At 45.0% G+C, this 10,184-nt stretch overlaps 1 pseudogene; it reads right to left on the minus strand.

Moving 5' to 3' along the window:
• Positions 1–4,731: 4,731 nt before the first annotated feature.
• Positions 4,732–10,184, minus strand: LOC118634862 (annotated as a pseudogene).

The raw sequence follows: 10,184 nt of genomic DNA on the forward strand, positions 1-10,184 counted from the left end.
GTAGAGTTGTTATATCTCCTAGGCTTCCTAGGTGACCTATTGTAATAGGTGTCCTGTAGGGTCCAGTGGCACAGCCTCCTTGGTCACCTCAACTGGGCTCTCAAGGTGTACCCCTCCTGTGGACTGTCCACCCTTTTCTGGTAATTGAGTCTTGATCACTGTTGGCACATCAATGGGAGGGATTTACTCAGGCTGATTAGCTGCAAGGACTGGCGTGCCCACTGACCACTGCCCTCTGAATACCTTGGAGGATCAGCTATACAGGGCCGACCACACAGAGAAAGATTTATTTTAGCAGGGCTCTGGTACCCACTGAATCCACTCCTTGAGTGTATAGCTTGTGGAGTTGGTTCGGTGGTGGTGCTTCGACGTGGTCTGAAGCTATCCACTGGGTGTGCTGGCTCTAGGGCAAGGTCAGCCTCTGCCTGTGTTCTACCCAGGGCCACCTGGGATAAACTACAAAGTGATCTGCAAATGGCAGCTTCTTGTGCTGGTCTTGGAGGTGCCCAGGCAAAGCCAAGTTGTGGAACCAAGGCTGACTGCTTCTAGTGCCAGGCCTGGGGCCAGTTAGCTAGAGGTATGAGGCTTATAGAGGCCAGGTGCTGTTTGAGAGATTTAGGAAAATATGAAGCAAGAGCCAATACAGGCCAATCCTATGGTAAAAGCCATTGGAAACAGCTTGGGTGGGCCTAAAAGTTGGGTGAGGCAGGGCCTCAGGGAATCACCTGGGCGGGGCAAACAGTGTGAGTCAGGTTGCTGGAAGCCCAGATATGGTTTATGTCTGACTGCCCTGTAGGGGAAGGGCACCAAAGAAACAAAGGCCTCTGCCAGCACATCTTTCCAGGAGAAAGCTGCTTCTCCAGCTCTCGCCCCAATGCCAAACAGCTCAGTTCCTCTCTGTATGTCTCTTGTGCCTTTCAAGCTGCCTTTTCCATACTAGAGCCTGGAGGGAGTGGGTCGGGGTAAGTTTGTGTGCAGACCCTTTAAGAGGAACTGCCTGGGCCCTGGCTGGTTTGGCTCAGCAGTTGGAGCGTTGGCCTGTGGACCAAAGAGTCCTAGGTTCGGTGCCTGCTAGGGGCACATACCAAAAAAAAAAAAAAAGAGGAACTGCCTGGGACTCCCTCAGACTCAACCTCCCTCAGCCTCAGTTCCTGCTGGTTATTACAGCCAGAAGTGATGGGGATTTCTCTTCCTGGCACTGGAACCCTGAGCTGGGGACCTTGTGTGGGACGGGAACCCCTTGCTCCTCAGGGAGGACTTTCTTAGCCAAGGTAACCTTCCTGATTTTTGTCTTCTACACATGGGTGTGGGACCAGACCCACTGAGCCTCTGCCCCTCCTACCAGTCTCCTTGTGGCTTCTTCTTTCTAATCTTCTAATTTGTTTATTCATTTATTTACTTATATCAATCTGGACTCGTGGATTTCTATTTTATATGAGCCTTTACTATTGCTATTTATTTGGGTGCTCTAATTGTCTCATTTAACTCCTTAGAGCTGGCTTCTGTGTCCTTTTGACTATCTCCACCATTATTTGAGTACTACTTTACTTTTGTTGTAGATGTTCCAAGAGGGGAAGGAGGGTGGGGGAAGGACAAAGAAAGTAAAGGTGGTCAAATATGTGGTGACAGAAGATTAGACTTTGGGTGGTGAGCACACAATGGAGTATACTGATGTCATATTATAACGCTGTACACCTAGCCCTGGCCGGTTTGGCTCAGTGGTTGGAGCGTTGGCCTGTGGTCCAGAGAGACCTGGGTTCAGTTCCCGCTAAGGGTATGTATCTCAGTTGCAGTTTGTCCCTGGCCCTGGTTGGGTTGTGCGGGTGGTAGCCACTTGATGTGTCCCTTTCACGTTGATGTTTCTCTCTCTCCCTCACTCTCCCTCCCACTCTATCTGAACAAAAAATGGAAAAATGTCCTTGGATGAGGATAAAAATAAATAAATAAATAAATAAAGTTGTACACCTGAAATTTATATAATGTTATTAACCAATGCTACCCCAATAAATTTAATTTAAAAAGATGTTCCAAGTTTATTTGTCTTTCCATATCCCAGCTTGAAATAAGCTATTTTTCCTAACCTCCCTGATACCTTTTAACAGAGAGTACTATTTAGAAACCAAGATATGAGCCCTTCTGTGCTGCTCCCAGGCTAAAGTATACATATATCTATATCTATAGATAGATAGATATACAATTATTATATGTTGTACACAATATATATGTATAGAATTTATATATGTATATATAAAATGTTAAAATTATATCTCTATGTATTTATATATATGATATGTAAATATATAGATATATAAATATATGCATATATAGATATATAAATATATAAGTATAGAGACATAAGTATGTGTAAATATAGGGATATGTAATTTTTATATTTATATATACATTTATATTTTTATATACATTATGTATATATACATATACATAAATTCTGTACATATATATGTTGTGTATAATACTATTGTTTATATACATTGTGTGTAGATATGTGTGTATACACCCATACATACATTTACATCTTTATTTATTTATTTATTTATTTATTTATTTATTTATTTGGAGAGAGAGAGGAAGGGAGAGAGAGAAAAACATCAATTTGCTGTTCCACTTATTTACACATTCATTGGTTGATTCTTGTATGTGCTCCCCCCCAAAAGGGGCAACTTACACAGAAGGTATATATTTGTACACACACCCAGATATAGTACATATAAAAATATATGCTATTCACACACCCACCTCCTGCCAAGTGCCCCAAGAGCCAGTGGTGGTGCTGGTAGGCATAGGTGAGCAGATGGGTGTTTGTTAAGTATGCATTCCTAGGTCTATGTCCATATCTACACATACTATAGACACAGCCACCTGCCCCTTGTGCTGGCATGTTTATAACCCCATAACTGATGATTGGTAAATTATTGTGCTGCTCCATAATTGATGGTTGGGAAAGTCACTGTGTGTCCTCTAGCTGAACCTGTTTAGTCAAAATAACCTCAGTAAATTGGAATACTCCCTGAACCAAGAAATTGTTGGGAGCCGGCTACATGTCTGACAGAATCCACAGAGCCTGGAGGTCTTGAGTCAGAGACTCGATTTTCCCCACAATCTCAAGGAATTAGGTTTGCATTGTGTTTGTGCAGCTCGGGGTTAGGTGTGACCCAATGTACCTTGAGATACCTGAAATATCTGGGTGTTCCTGGGTGTGCCTGGGTGGGCCTGGTTGTTCCTGTTATCCACAAGGCAAACTAATTCTATACAGCATTGTTGTAGCCCTGGGCATTATATCTAGAAGATCTTATTTTCTGTAAGGTATAAAAGGCATGTAATAAAGCATATCGGGGCTGTCCTGGCCAGTTTGGCTCGGCGGTAGGTCATCAGCCTGTGGATCAGAGAGTCCCAGGTTTGGTTCCTGCTAAGGGCACGTACCTCGGTTACAGTTTGTCCCCAGCCCCGTTTGGGGTTGTGTGGGTGGCAGCCACTCGATGTAGCTCTCTCATGTCGATGTTTCTCTCTCTTCCTCCCCCTCTCCCTCCCACTCTACCTGAAGATAAATACAAAAATGTCCTCGGGTGAGGATAAAAAAAGAAAACTAAAGCATATCAGGGCTGATTCCGAAGACTCTGTCACAGGGGTGTTCGGAATCAGGCGCTGGCCGTCTAATTAACAGCTCTTATTTGGACTTCAATTCTCTAGTGGTCTTTCTTTGACTCTGTCATGCCACAACATTTGGAGGCCCCAGCGAGATTCTTCCCTTATGGGGAAGCCCCAGACTGGACCAGCTGCAAGGGGAGTCTAGTCTAGGGGGAGGCCTCAGAGAGATGTTCCTCAAGATTAAGCCTGCCCTCCCAGTTTCCCTAGCCTGGTCTCAAATCCAGCTCTAAATTGAATTCTGAGAGAGCGTTTGGACTCATCTGAGTCATCTGGAATGTCACTGGTGAGTGAGCCATCTGGATTGAATCTCCCCGGTGAATACCAACTTTTGGTTTGTTCTGTTTGGTGCCTTTTGGTGGCTGGAGGAAGGCTGGACACGGCATTACTTCCCCAGCCAGGTTCCCCAGAGAGACGCTACAGGGACCTTCAGTCAGTTTCTCCAGCAAGACGTCGCAGGGAACTTTGGTTTCAGTCAGTTCTGTCTGTGTTTTTTGGTCGAACTTCGGTTTCAGTCAGTTCTGTCTGTGTTTTTGGGCTTTAGTAACATCGGTTTCGGCCCTGTCTGTATTTTTTTTCTGTTTGTTTATTGACCCTCCTGATTGTCTGTTGTTGTCTGGTTGCACTTCCTTTTGTTTTCATGGGCCAAAGTCAATCTGGTACAAAAACTCCATTGCAATGCCTACTGGATAATTTTAAAGATTTCAGAAGCTCAGGCAAAAAGCTATAATGTCCCGGTAAGCTCTGGGACCTTACGGACCCTATATGAACTCGAATGGCCACACTGCTTAAGGGCTATAGTAGCTATAGCCCTGCACACTAAGGAAGCCTCTAAGCTGATCCTGAGGCAAGACTTATGTCTCATGCCAGAGTTGTCTAGTGTCAGGTGCTCTTGTTGGACACCCTGAGGATTGAATTCCTAGGGACTGCTGCCCTAGGCCCTGCCACCTTGCTGCCTGATGATGACCTGCTGGAACCTCTTCATGGCTGCCTTGAGATCCTGCACTCCTTGGCTGATCTTTGAGTGGACCTCAGAGACACACCCTGGCCAGACCCAGATGCTGATCTCTACACGGACGGGAACAGCTTCATGTCAAACGGTACCAGACTTCTCTCCAGTTGATTCAGATTTCCACAATGTTCAGCCCAGAAATCGTATCTAGATCAAGAAAATTCAGCTTGCTTTGCTGGAACCTAGATGGACTGGTCTCCTGCCTGTAATCCTCAAAGTGGTGAGGATTACAGGCAAGAAATTGTTGGGAGCCGGCTATGTGTCTGACAGAATCCATGGAGCCTGGAGGTCTTGAGTCAGAGACTCATCTTCCCCACAATCTCAAGGAATCCGGCTTGCATTGTGTTTGTGCAGCTCTGGGCTAAGTGTGACCCAATGTACCTTGAAATATCAGAAATATCTGGGTGTTCCTGGATGGGCCTGGTTGTTCCTGTTATCCACAAGGCAAACTAATTCTATACAGCATTGTTGTAGCCCTGGGCATTATGTCAAGAAGATCTTATTTTCTGTAAGGTATAAAAGGCATGTAATAAAACATATTGGGGCTGATTCCGAAGACTGTCACAGGGGTGTTCGAAATCAGACACCGGCCGGCTAATAAACGGCTCTTATTTGGACTTCAATTCTCTAGTGGTCTTTCTTTGACTCTGTCACGCCACAATGTTTGGAGGCCCGAGGACTGGTCTTCGAGAACTCAGGATCAGTCACCAGCTGGCTTTCCTCTCTATTTGGCTTTAATTTGGCTCTGGTGAACTCTCAATTCTCTCGCACCACAACACCCTCGGGTACTGTACACAGGCCCAGCCAGGAACAGACAAAAGAGGTACTTCTCTCAAGTGTACCTCTGACCCATACTTTTTGCTGGAGGAAGAAGAGACTGAAGAAAAGAAAAAAGCAGCAGTCTGGAGTGTAATAACTATGACTTTTATCTCATATTTCCTCCCAAAAACTTAAACCCTCCTCATCTTTTTCAGGGAGGTTTATCATCTGCCTGACCCTGCCTAGGGCTGGTGGATCGCAGGGTGAGGGCTGCTTCTGCTGAAAGGAACCTACATCTGTGTATGTGCACCTGTGTGACTGTGTGTGAAAACTTGGCAGGGGAGGGGATGCATATCCATCTCTCTGTCTTCTAGGCTCTCAACCACAAGGAGAACTGAGAACCAGAAAGCTGCCAGTCTGGATGGTGACCTCTGTGTGAGCCATGAAGGAAAAGAGAAACGTAGATATGAAAACTCTGGGGTCAGAGTGGGGATAGCTGGGGAAAAAAGGAAGGACTCCGAAGTGCCCAAAGCTGCCCTTGGACTGTCGTTGCCTTGTAAATAAGTTAGTTTAAGTTCTCATTAGATAGAACAAGTAAAAAGTTTGGAGGCTGGGTGAGGAGTTGCCAAAGTCCATCTATATAGTTCACCATGGCCAGTAAGAGGGGGAAAAAATGTTCATAGTTTTGTGTTTTTGTTGACTTTTTTTTTAACCTCACCCGAGGACATTTTTCCATTTTTTGTTCAGATAGAATGGGAGGGAGAGAGAGGAAGAGAGAAAGAGAGAGAAACATCGATGTGAAAAGGACACATCGAGCGGCTGCCACCTGCATGACCAACCAGGGCCAGGGACAAACTGCAACCAAGGTACATGCCGTTAGCAGGAACCGAACCCAGGACTCACTGGTACGTGGGCCAATGCTCTAACCAAATTGGCCAGGGCGATCTGACTTGTTTTTGTTTCCGCCCAGCTTTAGGTTATAAGACTTCACTCAAAAAAAAGTCAACAAGCCCACTAAGGGCACGTACCTCAGTTGCAGTTTGTCCCTGGCCCGGTTGGGGTCATGTGGGTGGCAGCCATTGATGTGTCTCTCTCACATCGATGTTTCTCTCTCTCTCTTCCTCCCTCTCTCCTTCCTGCTCTATCTAAAAATAAATGTCCGCGAGTGAGGATTAAAAAAAAAAGGCCAGGTTATGAGCCCTTATATGCATCAATTTGAAAGTTGGCTCAGGGTCTCTATATAGAATAATCATACTAAAGGTTGAGAAAATTTTTGTTCCATTAGCGTTTGGTTTGTGTGTTTTTTAAAAATGACTTAAGCCCAGTTGGCGTGGCTCAGTGGTTGAGCGTCAACCCATGCACCAAGAGGTCGTTGGTTCGATTCCCAGTCAGGGCACATGCCCAGGTTGTGGGTCAAATCCCCAGTGGGGGGCATGCAGGAGGTGGCCACTTAATGTACTTTCTCATTGATGTTTCTATCTCTCGCTCCCTTTTCCTTCCTCTCTCTCTAAAATCAATAAAGAAAAAAAAATTTTTTTAAATAAATAAATGACTTAAAATTATTTGCTTCCTGCTTCCTGGTTTCAAAGCTGGGTCTGGGACATAAATCTCAATGCTATCCACACTACCTGTGGCTGAGTTCTGCCTCACAGAAGCAACCCACATGGCCACCAGGAGTCTCTTTTGGGCCTCCTAATGCTGCTTGTCCCTGGCGTCAGAGGCCTTGTAGCGGCTCACTGCTGGCTTGAATTTGGCTGGCTTCTCTGGGACCGGAGGTGGTGATTTCTTTTCTTCCTTCCTCTTTTTGGGGGTCTCCACCAGCTGCCAGCTGTTGGACTTGAGGTGGTAGAGTTCATTAAACTTCATTAATGTCCTCGATGGACAGCTGTAACAAGTCCCAGACTTCTGCCAGATCCTGGACTATTGGACGTGGATTGGCATCAGGATTCAAGTTTTGCTCACAGAGGTTCTGGAACTGCTGGAATTTCTGGGACATCAGTAGCTAAGCACTGCCCATAGTACTGAGCACTTTTCCTATGACTTCTTTAGAGAAGTTGTTCTCTTTGGTCTCCTTGTCCATCTGGCAGCACCAACCTTCCAGCCGCTCTGTTTCTGCCAGCAGTAGCTTCAAGAACCAGTAGCCATCTCTGCACAGGAACTTGGCTGTTCTGGCTCTGCTGGGAAGCTGGAGAAGGTCTCAAGCCAGGGGTCAGGTGTGGGCAGCAACAATGCTTCTAGGGCCGGGTTGCTATTGTCTCCGTAGGAGAGGTAGCACTTGATCTGAGCAATTCTGGGGGCCTGCCTGGGGCCATCATCAATGCTGATGGGGTTGGGGTGTGAGGTATTCCTCTCAGGTGACTTACAGCCTCGAGTTAGTAGCATCCTGGGTATCTGAGTCCTGTCCTGTCAGGAGGATGTGCTGTGAGAGGGAGTGCTATTTTGCCAGTCATTCCCTACCTGAATCCCAATGGACTGAAATTTGGTAGAACTGGGTTTTTCTCTTGGCACTGTCTGAATGCAGTCAACTTGTAATCCTATAGATCAGTGATTTTCAACCAGTGAAGCACAAGTATTTTTATTTATTTATTTTCTTTTTATCCTCACCCAAGGACATTTTTCCATTTTTTGTTCAGATAGAGCGGGAGGGAGAGAGAGGAAGAGAGAGAGAGAGAGAAACATCGACGTGAAGGGACACATCGAGTGGCTGCCACCCGCACGACCAACCAGGGCGGGGGACAAACTGCAACCGAGGTACGTGCCCTTAGTGGGAACTGAACCCGGGTCTCTCCAGACCGCAGGCCGACGCTCCAACCGTTGCGCCAAACCGGCCAGGGCTTTTTATTTATTTTCTTTATTGACTTTTAGAGAGAGAGGAAAGGAGAGATAGAAACATCGATGAGAGAGAACATCAACTGACTGCCTCCTGCATGCCCCCATTGGGGATCAGGCCCACTACCTGGGGATGTGCCCTGACCGGGAATTGAACCGGCGACCTCTTGGTGCATGGATCAGTGCTCAACCACTGAGCCACACCAGCTGGGCAGCCACAAGAATTTTTAAAACATGCAATACCTGACTATTTATTTAGGGGCACTAACATCTTTTCCCTTAGATTGTCAAATAAATTTTAAAAACGACAGCAGCCAACACAACAATAGCAGTCCAGTGTGAATGAAATAAAAATTAAATCTATTTTTTGTCAGATTGGCAAAAACTATATTTTTGGTATGACACAGAATTTTAGTAATTAATTTATGAGTGCTGTGAGATGAAAAAGGTTGAAAATCACTGCTATAGATGACAGTTTCCTTTTGGGGATGGCCTCAAGGTGAGCTTTGGAGCTGATCAGTGTCCCTTGTTCACTCTTCAGAGATGCGTGTTTTGGGGGTGGTTCTGAGGCCTTGAGGCTGGGCTGACTCCACCTCACTGGGTGGTCAGGTACTGCTGTTCAGGCTGTCCAAAGAGTTGCTCAGGCCCAACTAGCCTGGCTGTCTAGGTAGGTGTCCTGAGCAGACTCAGTACTGCTCTGGCTGGACCATGGCTGAGATGAATAGCTTTGATATGGTATGTAGAGGGGACTATAGTGGGATCTTCTTCTTTTTTTTTTTCCTTACAGGTTTGGATGTGTTTTTATTTCAGATAGATAGATAGATGATAGATAGATAGATAGATAGATAGATAGATAGATAGATAGATAGATGATAGATATTTCTTTTTTTTGTTGTTGAAAGTATTACAGACATGGGGTCTTCTTATACACCATTAGGCATGATGAACTAGGAAGCATGCAACTGTTGCTGAGATTACTGGTGCTGGGCGGTGGGGAGAGCTATCTCTATTTTAAACCAGGAGTTCGCATTGATAAGTACAATTTTAATATAGCGTTAAAGGGCCATTTTACTTTTCTCCCTTTCCATATTTTTAACTGCCACAGTGAAATATCCTCAATATTTACTTATTGAATCAATTCCTTTATACTCTCCAAAGTGATTGATTGCCTATATCCATGATGCCCTCTTCCCAGGCAAACATTCTCCTCACCCCACTGACACTCCAACAACCTGCACCCATTTGACACTGCCCTTCATCCCTCTTTCCTGTGAAAACCCACCTTGATCAGCCCCACCTGATGGCTTTGTACTGAATTATTTAGGAAAAGAGGGAGTCAAGAGGGCAGGAAGGCAAGCAAGGAGGCAGTCAGATAGTCAGGTAGGCCCATACACTTACCTTTGAATAAAACTTTGAGGCAAGGATTGTTTAACACAAAGGAGAACTATAAGAGTGAAAAATACTGGATACTATGACAAGCCAGTGGAGATTATAGTTTGGAGGAAGCAAACCCTAATTATAATTTTTAAATAATAAGATAAATATAAATAGTTATAATTAGGTTTTATACTTATACTTAATTTTTTTTCTTCTAAATATTTGTGTTCATAATTTTTAAATTAAAATAAGTCACACCGCACTGGCCGGTTTGGTTCAGTGGTTGGAGTGTCAGCCTGTGGACCTGGGTTCGGTTACCGCTAAGGGCACATACCAAAAAGGAGAGAGAGAGAGAGAGAGAGAGAGAGAGAGAGAGAGAGAGAGAGAGAATTAAAAAATAAAATAAATCACACCACTTAAACTAGAGCTTTGTTATTCAAGGTGTGATCCACCAGCTACATCAGCATCTTCTGAGACCCTTATAGAAATACAGTCTCAGGCTCCACCCATGATGTACTGAATCAAAATCTGCATTTAACAACAT

Source organism: Molossus molossus, unplaced genomic scaffold (genome assembly GCF_014108415.1).
Source record: "Molossus molossus isolate mMolMol1 unplaced genomic scaffold, mMolMol1.p scaffold_m16_p_19, whole genome shotgun sequence".
Taxonomy (NCBI): Eukaryota; Metazoa; Chordata; class Mammalia; order Chiroptera; family Molossidae; genus Molossus; species Molossus molossus.